The sequence below is a fragment of the Salarias fasciatus genome, chromosome 9 (genome assembly GCF_902148845.1).
Source record: "Salarias fasciatus chromosome 9, fSalaFa1.1, whole genome shotgun sequence".
NCBI lineage: Eukaryota > Metazoa > Chordata > Actinopteri > Blenniiformes > Blenniidae > Salarias > Salarias fasciatus.
Window position 1 is genome coordinate 23,616,694 of NC_043753.1, and position 13,091 is coordinate 23,629,784.

A 13,091-nucleotide genomic window follows, 5' to 3' on the forward strand; every position below is an offset into this window, starting at 1 on the left:
CATCCTTGCTCGTTCAGCGGCAGGGCTGAATGAGACAATGCATGCCAATGGCCTCAGCTCACTACGTCCAGCCCCCCCCCAGCCTCCTCCACCCTCCGCCCACCACACCCTCAGCTGCGAGAGGAGACGACCCTCATCTGTTTCCGCCACACAAAGCCGGGCAGGCGGAGGAGAGAGCCAGGTGAGATAGGGAGAGCCTTGGCAGACGGCCACGCGCTCCTGATAGTGACAACACTGGCGGTGGTGTCCATTCACAATGAGCCGCAGAGGCGTCTGCCTCCCTCTATCTATCTCCCTCTCTCCCTCGCTCCTCGTCTTGCACCTCCTGCATCAGTTCTGAGGAGAGGGTAATGAGCCCAATCAGATTTCCCCATGGCTCAGCATAACGAATGGGTCAGATGAGCGACGGGAGACACTATTGAAACAGGCGCTGGGGGAAATCATTGACTCTCTCTCTCTCTGCCTTTCCCACCTGCTTTCCTCTCTGAATCTTCCTCAGACTAAACGCAAGTGAGCCACTAAAGAGAGGCCGCATTGTTTCTCCACGCCACTTAAAACCACCTGAATCCTGTTTCTTCTTTCAGGTGCGTAAAGCCTCCTAAATCAGACGCCACGCTAAGTGTCGCCTCCAACCCGCGCCTGTGCACACACGCTGTAGCTCCAGTTCCACAAAAAGCACGAGTACGCAGCAATTTGATCTTATTACTCACTTCAGATCATTGAGAATGAAAGCAGCAGTACAATGCGTCAGACCTCTCGCCTCGCTGGAGAGAAGAGCGCTCTCACAGTTACAAGTTTGCAGAGAATTTTGGGACTATCTGAGTTGAAGTGGCTCCACCCACATCTCCCATCCAGGCTTCGCTGTCGCTTCTTGACCCCAAAATCAATCCCGGTCCACCAGCTATTCTAAATTCTTGGTTGTGCTCAATATGTTGACAAACTTTAAATGAACTGAGTAGATTTGGGGACACTGTAGAGATTTTTTGCCGCACAGGAAGAAGCCAGAATACACTGAACATTCAACAATACACCAGGCAGGAAAACATCACTTAAGGTGAAGAAGAGTGTAGTTTAGGAACACGGCCATGAGACAGGCTGAAGCTAAATACTTATAAAAGCAGGAACTTGAAAAATAAGTCATCAGTGAAATTGTTATGGTTTCTCTGAAATGTGCAGATCCAGTTTTCATCACCAGAGAGTCACTAAGCCTCAGGGTGTGTGGAGACCCCTCAGGTCAGGTAATACACTGATAAAACACACAAAACAGGACAAATGCTACAGTTTGAAAGCACACTACACACTGCCATCCAAGAGGAAAACACAAATAAAGTGTTTTTGCTTTAAGGAAGTTGTGATATTCAGAAAACTACCACCAGCTTTGAAATCAAAGTCTATGAGAATGACCATTTGCACCATTTTATATCAAAAAGTCCTTCGCTCAATGATGAATGTGCATGTCTTCATTGTGCAGACATGAGTCCAACATTTAAAAAGATCAACAAAAAGGGTCTGCAGGTTTAAATGGTAGCTCTGCTGCATGATGCAGATTTCCAACATATTAAACCATCTGTGAACTCATCAATGTGCAGAGATCCTAAACGCTGATCTCCATCCTCAGCGAGTAACAACAAACTGTCAGCAGAGAAAACCTGCTCACATCGAAGACTCTGATTCTCTCGCTAACAAGACACCTGTTTTTTTTTTTTTCCCCTTCTCCTGCCTGTCAACACCGGAGAGAGAACAAGTGCTTAAATATAGGTGGCAGTGTAAGTGTCTTTCACAGTGCGACGTCCCGGAAAAGCCAAAGCCGTGTACAGTATGCCGTGAAAAACAACAGCGGCAGAAGGTTACGCTAGCACGTAGCGGCGAGCGTTTAGCACCCCATTAGCAGCCGCGAGGACGAACTCGCCGAGCCATCTGTTTTACAGTGGCACCTCCGGAGGTGAATGCCAAAGACGGACCCCTGGCCGTGGACTCGGACTCTGCACCGAGCAGCTGTTTGCGGAGGAAAGCGAGCCTCGCCATCACACGGCTCTTCATCTGAACATGAGACGAGGCGCTCATGTTGACGCCTCCTGGCAAACGTGTCGCTTTCTATTTATTTGATGTAATATTTTTTTCCTTTGCATCACGCGGGACTGAAGTTGGCAGGTATTTCCTCTCATTTAATCAGGTTAAAAACTGTGTAGGAGACACCCTTTGAGACTGATTAAGCCTCCGTGGGATCTGCACATTGGTTTTCTTCATAATTTCACTGGGTCCTCGGTATTTGTCAGCAAATACTGTTTTGTTTAATGTTCTCAAATGATTTCAGAACACGACTGGGTCTTGGAAAGATTTCACAGGTAAATCCAACATCAATGAGCCTACACTTGTGTTATCAGCTTCAGTGGCTACAAAGTCACAGTTTGACATTTCCAGAAATACAGTTATTGGCGTTATTGTTGGACGCTACATGATATGAGATTCCTGGTGGTTGGACACAAGGTTCAGCCTGGTGACGGACTGGTTGACACGGCCATTGTCAGCTGCGATCGGTTCCAGGTGCCGGAGCGAGTTTGATGGATGGACGGCTGATACGGGCTCCGGTTCTCAATGATCCATCACAGTCCGGATAAAGCAGGCGCAGAAGAGGGGCGGACAATGGGGCCCATTGTTGGGCTTTAAAATCTCAGAGGGAAAAAGGCGAGGACCGATCTCCGTCTTTTCACACCACTTCAAGGTTTCCTGACACAGTGGAATTACATTTCCCTTCACTGCATAGCGCAACACAGAATGCAAACATGCTTCACAACACGACGACCTTTTGCTCCGCTGACAGCGGGAGCGTAAACTCCTCAGATTATTGAGTTCAGCCACATCACAAGGCGAGAACTGGAGGTGTTGAATCCCTCTGGCTTTGAAAACCACATTTACCAAACACAGAACCTTGAATGATGGTAAAATGACAAAATATGTGTGTGAGTGTGTATTTTACCAACAACAAGCCGCTCAATAGCTGAAACTCTGTTCCATTTGAGATCTTTTCAGATCATTCCCCAAACAAACACAGCAGGAGAAACCTTTATCCACGGAAAATTGGAAGAAGGCAAATATTTTTTTTTTCTTAAAAAGTTCTTTTTCACTATTTTATTGGTTCAAAAGTTCCTGACATGATCTATGACTTCCAACGCTGGGGGTCAAATGGCCAACCGAAGTGTTGATGAATTCCTGCTGATTTTGTAACACACTAAATGTAAACTGTTCTACTCAGTTAAATCCAGATCAGGATGGGACTTGGATCTGACACTGCAAAAGGATTTGTTCCTCTCATTTGGCGTTGAATTGAGGAAACTGACTCCTCAACTTTTTTGTCCTGTTGAAACGGCGCTTAAAAGAAAAAAAAAGTAAAAATCTAAACAACGTCAACAAGATGAGAACAAAACTGACAGTTAGAATCTGAATGACCCACTAACACTGAGCTATGATGGTAAAACAACTCATATGAGTCCCCGTTGACACGACACGTTTCAAATGAAAATGCATCGGTTTTGTGTTTTCGTTTCAGAAAAGCTTCGGGTTTATATAACGTTTTGAAAACGATGTTATTTTACACGTAAACGCTAAAATTATGTACTTAGTGTGGCAGATCACGAGTTGGGAGAAAACACGGGCTTCATGTCAGGCTACACTGCTTCTTCTCTGGAGAGAATGGCTGAGGAAACACTACGATGCTGCCACCTAGAGGCAGAGCAGAAGTACTGCTGTTAGTCTAAAACTGGCTGCTAGTTCAGATTTCTTCATTTATGAAAAGGACAGTGCACATTAATGTAAAGATGTAAATATTCAAGACTTTAATTCCCATCTTTAGTCATGAGGCAGACCAGCATCATTTACATAAAACAACACAATAAAAACCAGCAGGGGACGACTACAGCGCAAAACAATAACAGGAAATGTTGACAAGGACGCATTTTTGATTTGAGAACAGAGGAGGAACCACAGCGACCGCTGGCTCTGTTGCACGTTATCTTGTTTTAAATTATTTCGCTTGGTTGATTTATCAAACATCTTTGACGTAAAGCATCAACATTACATATATCGTGCAAAAGCAGTACTGAATCTCACTGAGCATATTGCAGTATGTTGATTATCTAACAGTATTACAGATGACTTTAATGTTGCACGGTGCTTTCTACCACAGCAGCAGGTTGTCACCAGCATACTGTCTCCCTGCCAACAACACGGTGTTTTCTACCCCGGTGCCTTGCTAGCAGACGCTCCTGAACACCCTGACAAGCTGCACAGCTTCCTGTCACACGCCCGCAGCCGAGGCTCTCGCCTGGTGGAGCTTATCCTTCAGAGAACTCAACAATTAAGAAATCCAGACAGTGACAGAGCGAGCGTTTCTGCGCCAGTTAAAGAAGCCAAAGATATTTGTTTCTGGAAGTTTTTTTTTTTTTTTTTTTTCACGTCACTGCGGTTTTGCTGCCAAAAAGAGAGGAAGCAGGGTTTTGAATGCAAGGTGAGAAAATAAAAGTAGGACACAATCAGAGGAGCACATTTAACACACTGCACGGTGTTTGAGCAGGATACAGATTTAAAGCTCATTATTGGGGTTTTTTTCTCAGTGTAGTAATATTTTTCACACTTGTGTGATCTTCTACCTTCTTCTATTACAGCCTGTGTTCTGGTTCTATTTACTGATGTCCAACACTGTACATTAAAGCAAAATCCATATGCAAAAAATGTTTTTAAGTAAATTGTGGCATCACTCGGTCTTTCATTTTTGATTTTCTCTCAGATAAAAGGGAAATAAATGAGTGTGGCTCAATCCCAGTGGTTCTATTCCCCATCCCTCCTGACCATGTGTCAAAAACAAGACACTACACCCAGTTGCTTCCAGTGTGTGTGTGTGTGTGTGTGTTTGCTTCTTCACTATTCCTCTCCTCTATTTTTATTCCAGCTTGGCTCATGTTTTTTCATAATACTTACACTTCTTTGTTTTTCAGAAGAAGAATTCAGAATCAAGCTGAGAAAGCAGAAGGTGAACCACTTGGTGAAAGAAAGAAATGTAATGCAAACGCAATAAAAGCAAAAATAAAAATGAAAGCTGATGAATGTAAAACTGCTTGCGTGGTAAACGTGACAGTGAATCAACACCATCGCTCCCTCCACCTGAAACAGGGTCTGAATCCCTCCCCACAGTCTGTCTGCTTGTCCTGTTTATTTTGGGGTTTTGTTTCTTTTCTCTTTGTCCGAACCCCAGCATCACTTCGGCCAGTTCAGACTGCGAGCGCTGAGGATCGCCGCCGTCCACCTGCCGCCACCCTGCATCTCCTCCAGCGCTCGCCTCGGACAGCGGCGCCTGCTTTAAATGCAGGGACGAGACTTGAGGACATCCTCATGATAAAAGCTTTTTAATGTCACATCTGCGGCCCGAGGAGGTGGAAAGTGTGTGTAAGGAGAAAGAAGTATGAATTTTTCACATTTTTCACCCAGCACCTTGAATGTTGCCTTCGGACGCCACGGAGTTTGCCTGCGAAAGCTTTTAGCGCTAAAATAGCAACAGAGGAACAATAGCGCTGAAAAGGCCTTTCTGGAAACAGAGAGGCAGGAGAAGCACACAAGACCGACCAACATGTCATCCTGACAAAATGAACCGAATGTCAGGGAAACACGCCGCTGCCTTCATTTCCCACAAATACCTTCTGGCCTTTCCAAGCAAAACGGCCACGACTTTATTTTTACCCCCGGAACTTCTCCACACGTCACGATCGCCGGCTGATAAGCGGCGGCTTTAATGCGCGCGCTCCCGTCTTTAGCAGAATATTAATGCGGCCTGTCATCCATGAGAATGACTCATTTGCAAAGCGGAAAAAGACGGAGCCGCAACCTGGACGAGGCTCGTCGCCCCGCTCGCTCGATAACAAGCACTGCGAGTGTATTTACAAGGCGGAGCCAGCGAGATAAGTCCGCGGCGTAACGACACCGAGCAGGTCCGGGACGTCTGGTCTCCTCTCCCTCCCACGGCGATCCTTCTTCCTGTCAGCCGGCTCGCCGTGCAGAGCACCAGCATCGGAGGGGCGGGGCCTTTTCCTCGCGCTGACGCCCCGGCCGGCGGCGAGCGGCGGAGCCGAGGCATCAACAGGAAGGTGTGAGGTCCTCCGTCCTGTGAGGCTCACCCGGTTTGATCCTGCTAAAAAGTCAACACTTGAACCGACCCCCCCACCCCACACACACACGCACACACACACACACACACACACGCAGCAGTGTTTTATGCTTCACATTATGACACGTATAATCAGGCTGGCTGTTTGCGCTACTTTGTTCAGCACAAATTGCTGCACCGATGGCGGCGGCGAGGCACAGATGGGACGCGGACAGTTTTTCATCGGCTGTTCCGTCCCGCGGAGTCCAACACATCTGGTATGCAGCGAGAAGCATCTTTGCACTAATTTGTTTGTCACTATATATTGAAGGGACGATCTGTCATCCTGCCATGCTTTGGTTGCGGCGTGATGTTTGAAGAACATGGCTAGTCAGAAGTTTCAGGCGGGCCGGCTGGTCGGCCGCTCGGGACTCACACACACACACACACACACACACACACACACACACACACACACGCTCGAGCCATCTGACGGCTGGAGGAAGGGGGAAAAAGACAGAAAAGATACAGGAAGACTGTAAATCACAACCCAAAGCAGCTACTCAACCCCTCAGAAGACAAACACAGTCAAAAAATAATCAATTGTCACTTGTAATCCTTCGGGAACCCGAGACGAACACGAACAAGTATCAGCTCAGCAACACGGAGAACATTGGAAAAACTTAATTGGAGTGTGAGGTGTGTGTGTGTGTGTGTGTGTGTGTGTGTGAGCACAGGCAGCTCACCTGAGTGATAATTGACTGTCTGCTGCTGTGAAGCTTTGCGTTCTCGTGAGGTTCAGAAGCAGTTTGCAGCGTAAACACGAAGAACTTCCATCAGCTCTTTGAAACGGCAGGTTTTTTATTTTAAAGGCGACAGAAGCAAGCGCTGCTTATCATATTTACATGAGTGATTTCCATAATGATGGAGCTAATTGAGCTCACGACTCCATAATTTCTTCCTCTTTTGCACCTTTCCATCTTAAATCACATGTCATGGAAGGGACGAGGATAAATTCATCCAAATTGTTTTCTGCATTTGAAAAAAATACATTCCAGATGTTTCAGTCTGGAAATAGAAAGGCTGTTTTTTCTTTCAAGTTGCACACAAATAACTGTAAATATCAGAATATATTGAGGAACCCTCCACATAGGGATGAGTTTTTAACCAAATAGGCCTTCGGTTCACACAGAGTTGGAGTATTTGTTTTCCTGAGAGGAAAAATCTCAGTTTTTATTGCTGCAGCGTTGAGAACTTTATCCAACCTTTACCTTCTCTGCAGAGTTGGTTTGGTGCTCCGGAAGCTACTGAGCTCGTTCGCACTTTGACAGTGAATTTTTACATTTCCTTGTATTATGTTGGTTTTGTAATAATGACAGTGTTCGGTCTGAGCCTCATGAAAACATCACACTACAGGAAGTACATTAACGCCAATGCTTTCTGCTGTCGGTCTCTGTCCTGTTCTCCCTTTCTATCCTCAACTCTCCCCCTCTGGGTCTGTTTCTGCAGGATTCTCCCCGTTAAACCTTCTCTTTTCATGTCTCCGGTCATCTCTCCTGTAATTATTGCCTTTTTCTCTGGGAACATGAAATAACTGTGTTAGATTTGGTGCTATAGAAATTGTGACCAAAACTAAACCTTGGGTGTGTGTCCATCTTTGCCATCATATGTGATTTGATTTTCATGAGTACACTTCCCTGTTTTTGGTGTATTTCTGTGAAGAATGACTGAAATACTCCAGATGCTTCAGCCTCTCTGGTGGTTTCACATGAAAAAGCTTTTCCTGAAGGGGCTTTGCATGTCAGGAGACTTTCTGTGAACTGAAACACTGACATCTCTTTGTGGCTGTTGGCTTTGGACAAACATGACAACATTTAAAGTGAAAATACATCGTAATGAAAGTTTTGTGTTTTTCATCAGAGTCTGAGAGACATCATAACTGCACTGTTCTCCATGAATTCTTTCCAGCTTCTCTGAGTTGAAACGCTCTTTACTTCTTGGTATTGGTTGACCCAGACGTCGTTGGTCCTTGTGGGACTCGAGTCTCACTTGAGGTTTGCGGTCTCCTTGTAATGAGGCCAAACTGCATTTGTTTTGGTTGGTCTTAGACGCATAAAACTTTAAATGATGTGATCGTCTAAGTTATTTGTATGTATTGAGAAATCCTGACTCACGTACAGCCGTTGGTCGATTCCTGTTCAGTAACGGCTTTTCGCTGATGTCCCATTTCCACCCAAAATTCACCTGAGATGAGTTTTCCTGGAGAGGAACCGCCTTTTGCCAAGCTTCACATTTCTCAGAGCGTAAAAAAAGAGAAGAAGAACTCCTTGATGGATGTTTCCTGACAGCTCATAATATCCCCTTTTCCATTCTATGCTCCACATTTAGCGCGATTCTAAGTCAATTAAAGAACTGTTTGATGTTGATGCATTCAGACTTGGAAATTAAGCCTCAGTCTGGTCGTTTGTTAGTTGGTCTTCATGCTCCTCTTTGAGCCGTCAGTCTTCCACGGGCCATATAGCACTCAGGCAGCGGGGAATATTAGCGGGGAAGTGTGCTCTATAGGTGCACGAGCCGGGGAGAGGAGAGCGGAAAACACAGATTTGGATCAACACGCGGGATGAGAAGCACACTTTTGGTGATGTATTTTTATAGCAAACACAATAAAATCAGGAGGAAGACGACGGTGTAGAGAGGAAGGGAAAGTGGGGCTTTTGAGTGAAATGTAAATGGCTCCGCGCTCGCACTGAAATCTATTTTTCAGGCAGGAAAAGGAAAAAAAAAAACACTTTTATCTGACGACAAGCACTTTCCCTGGCTACTTAAGAGTGACATTAATGTTGCAGGGGAGGATGATGCGGTGGTAATACTGTCTCGCAAAGGGATTTGAAGAATTCCAGGGCACTCAATATCTTAAAAATATATCACTTTTACATGAAGTTAAATTGGAAAAGGAACACGCTGCCGCATCTTGCTTTAAGCTTGTGTTAGGGGCAATCTCAGTCTAAGTAACTTAAAAATATTTTCCAATTTGCCCAAACTCGTGCGGAGAAAGCTGAAAATGACATGAGTGGGCCGAGCAGGGAAATGTGATTTCCTGTAATTCAAAGGAGTGAATTTGTGAAGTCTGACATGGAGGTTTTCATGAATCCACGTAACCAGGAGAGATTGTACGTTCTGTATGAGGAGGAAGCCGAGGAAATTATTCACATTCACGCCTTTTAAATTAAAATATCAAAAGAAGAAGAAGAAGTCGAAGAAGAAGAAGAAATGCATACAGTGCAGAAATAGCCCCGCTGCGGTCAGTGTTTCAAACCTGAGGGTCTGCATGTGGTGCGTTCGAGTGCACGTCGTCGTGTACGGCCGTTTGAACGCACGCAGTCTGAGGCGCCGCGTAAAACAATCGAACCAGTCGAGCAGAAGTGGAGAGATGGAGGAAATGTAAAGTATATTTAGTCCCCAAACTGTCACCAGCTCCTGAGAGGTGTGCTGAATTATGGAGCGGCTGAACGCCGGCCCGCTAAAAGGGTTTCGCTGTCTTTCTTCTTCTTTGGTGCCACTGAGATGAAGCTTCGCTCCCCGTCGTTACCAAACATTATGTTTCCGCGCTGTCTGTCCCCAGTATCTTCACCGTCGCCTCCGCGTCGAAGCCGCAGCTCAGGTGAGGGTCACGTGACCGTTGAGGACGAGTCAGGAGCCACGCCTCCACGGATCCATGTTTCAAGGAATAATAATTCCACTACTTTTTAAACTGGCAGCAGTTATTTATGATATAAAGTTGCATCATAACAGTCTGAGATGTGAAGCGTTTCACTTTATCAGAGCACATCCTGTGAAACCTGATTCTGAGCTCCTGCTTTAATGTTTTTTAATGTCTTTTACAAACACAATATACTTAAAAAAAAAAAATTGCAACGTGATACTAATCAGTTTTATGTCTTATAAAAAAACTCTCCGCCCACGACATGTAAATAATATAAGTGCCTAAATATCTGCTTTCTGTTGACTCAGAAAGAGAGGAAAGCAACATTATCTGGAACATTTAGAAACTGTCGGACGTTACATCTCACTGTTCATCCTGAAAATAACCTGAGATATTGTAAGAGACCGCGACTGTGTTTGTCCATTACTGTTTTATCACTTCTACAACTTAACTACCAAAATTCACAGAAAAACACAAGAAGCAGACTCTCAGCAGAAGGTGTGAATGAGAATCACTTCTGCAGCGACGGCTCTGATGAATATAAACCTTCAGGAGGACTTTATGGCTCTTCGCAGCAGAAACGACGCGTCATGAGAGAGATTTCATGAGTGTGATGAAGAGAGCGGCTTCAGTTTGAAATCCCGAGCAGCGACACGTTTACAATAAAGACGGCTAAAGATAGAAAATGAAACGATTATTCACGGTGATCCGAATCACTTCCATTCAGGCAGATCTCCCAGCAGCACCAGCAGCTCCGCCACCGCCTCCCGCGGGGATCCACGAGCCAGCTCCACCCTCCCGCCCCGGCTCGGCGAGCGATGAGTAACGGCGTAGGAGAGAGAGGTCATTATCCAGACGGGGAAGTTTGAATCGGCACACCGGAGGCTTCATTTGCGCCGTATTCACGGCTCCCTTTGACTTTGAAGTGCGCGGCACACCTGACTGGCGGCGTTTCTGCTCGCTTCCGCCGCCGTCGCTTCGAGGCTGAAAGCAGGCTGATCTGTTTGGAGGAGCGCCGCCACAATGCGCCTAAATGCTGCGGCGGAATCAGATGTGTGTGTGAGAGGTGAGGAGGAGAGGAGCCGAGTGAGGAGGAAACACGACTGAAGCTTCCTGTGCTAACTTTTTAAGATCTTTTGAAGTTTGAGTCACATGATACATTTTTATAATTCTATATTTCTGATCTGCCGTGAAATACCACCTGCGAGTCTCCAGGGGTTAAAATATTGTCTGAACCTGCAGAGAACCTCCCTGAAACCGGCCAGGAGTTGCTAGGAGACCCGTGACGCAGCTCCCAAGCCTGTAGAAACAATTCTCACTGTATTATTATTTTGACTGTTCCCAGCCGAGCCGTCTGCGAGCAGTCCGCTGAGTCGCTGCGCTCCGTCTGACTCACCCGGTGGATTCACTTCTGCCGGCCTGCTATTTCTGGGGCGATACCACACGTTTACTCATTTCAAGCTTGCGCTTGTTTGTGACAACAAGAGGGAGAGAAAGAGAGCGAGAATCGTGATATCCTCCCATAGGCAGAGTTTAGAAAGAAAAACTTCCTCCCAGATAAAAGGAAAGGGTGTAAGTCTTGAAGAGAGTAAATAATGGGATCAGAGATGTTATCCGCTGTCTGTGCAGGCAAAGCATTTCGCTTCTGGTGCATGACCCAAAACAGACAAGCCCATGAAATGGAACACCAGCTTAGTATTGCTCTGCTAGACTCCGATGGCTGGAAACAAATGGAGTTTGGCACAGGGAGCCAACATAGCTGTGGATGATACAGTGTGCACCAAATGCTGGCTGACAGTAATACAAGCCTGTGTCTGTTTACATCCATACAGCAGCAGGGGGGGAGGAGGGGGGGCGGGGGGGCGGGCAGCCTTATAGCCTCGACTTTGTTTTAATTCTCCTTTAATTTCGACTGCATCCTGCTGTGAAATTAGCAGAAAACCTCCACCCTCAGACGCCGCTGCCCTCCAGTACAGAAAGAAACGGGGGAAATGCACGTTGTTCAGTGAAGCTTTCAATCCTATTTTACTGTAAATTATTGAAGATAACAGCAGGACTCATATATTGTTATAAGATTTAGGCCTCGTTTACGTGACAAACTTTCAAGTGAACCTGTGTCGTTTCAGAAAACTTTTGGCTTTTACACTGAAAACCATGTCGTTAGTGTGCCAGGCCACGAGGTGGCGCTGCGGGTTGTTTTTCTGATGAAACCACACACAGGTGTGCAGAGAATAAAACACCATAAACACAATCTTCGCCTGAAAACTTTAATTTAGCACTTTTCACTCATGATCGATCAGAATATGTGATTGTTTATTTGCAGGTTATAACTTTTACTGTTTTTTTCTCCTTTTCTTTAAAATATTACTGCACTCTGTGAATATCTCATTGTGACTTCTCAACGTTACTATGTTATTAAGCAACACATTAAATTAAATCTTCAGTGATTATTTTGGTAACTTAGGCTTTTATATGTTTTTGTTTCCTCTTCTGACTAATCTAGATTTGATATTTGGATTCAGAATAACGCTAGCAGAAGGAGATATATCTCAGAGACATAGCCAGTTATGAAAATAACAGAAATGAAGTATAATTACCATCAGTGTTAAAATACAGAGACTGATTGAGACTAAGACCTATTAGCATAGACTACAAAATAAGACTAATTCATCACATACATTTCTAAAACTTCAAATGAAAAATTATAATAAGTACCTTTAGAAGAACAAATAATACTATGCAGATTATAATGCCACAAATAAAAAACAATAATAGTATTAATTGAAAAAAAATCTAAAAAGCTTGAAGTAATTCTCCTGACACTGTTTATGTTTGTGTTGTTTAAATGAGAAAAATAAATCACAAAAAAAGGCCGTGATATTTACCAATGATAAATGACTAACAATGATTTTGTAAGATTGTTCGGAAAAGTCTTATATAAACAAATAAAATAAAAAAGAAATACTGACAGATAAAGCTGAAGAGCTGACCTGCTGTTATATTTTAACATAATTAAGGAAATTAGACACATTTGACTGAAACATCACAGGAATACAGACATGAACGCAGAGGGGGCGGGGCTTAGTCTACACACAGGCAGCACACACACCACGTTTCTAAAAAGCATATGTTCCAAATAATCACAGAGATCATCGAATCCAGACGGAGTGTGAGGTTTGTGAGCGGCGTCGGGGTAATGGCGGCCCTTTTCTTCCCCGCCGCCTCCCTCCGCCCCGCTGTAAGCCTCTGTACCTG

The 13,091-nt window shown here is 44.9% G+C and overlaps 1 protein-coding gene across 2 annotated transcripts in view; it reads right to left on the minus strand.

Annotated features, from left to right (window-relative positions):
* Positions 1–13,091, minus strand: part of adarb2 (adenosine deaminase RNA specific B2 (inactive)) — a 177,442-nt gene that overhangs the window by 62,164 nt on the left and 102,187 nt on the right. Inside the window, exon 1 of one of the 2 annotated variants that reach the window (XM_030099727.1) lies at positions 473–478. The exons of the other annotated variant lie outside the window; for it this stretch is intronic. The gene's annotated coding sequence lies outside the window, so the exon portion shown is untranslated. Of the gene's footprint in view, positions 1–472; positions 479–13,091 lie in introns of those variants that run through there. 2 annotated transcript variants of the gene reach the window in all.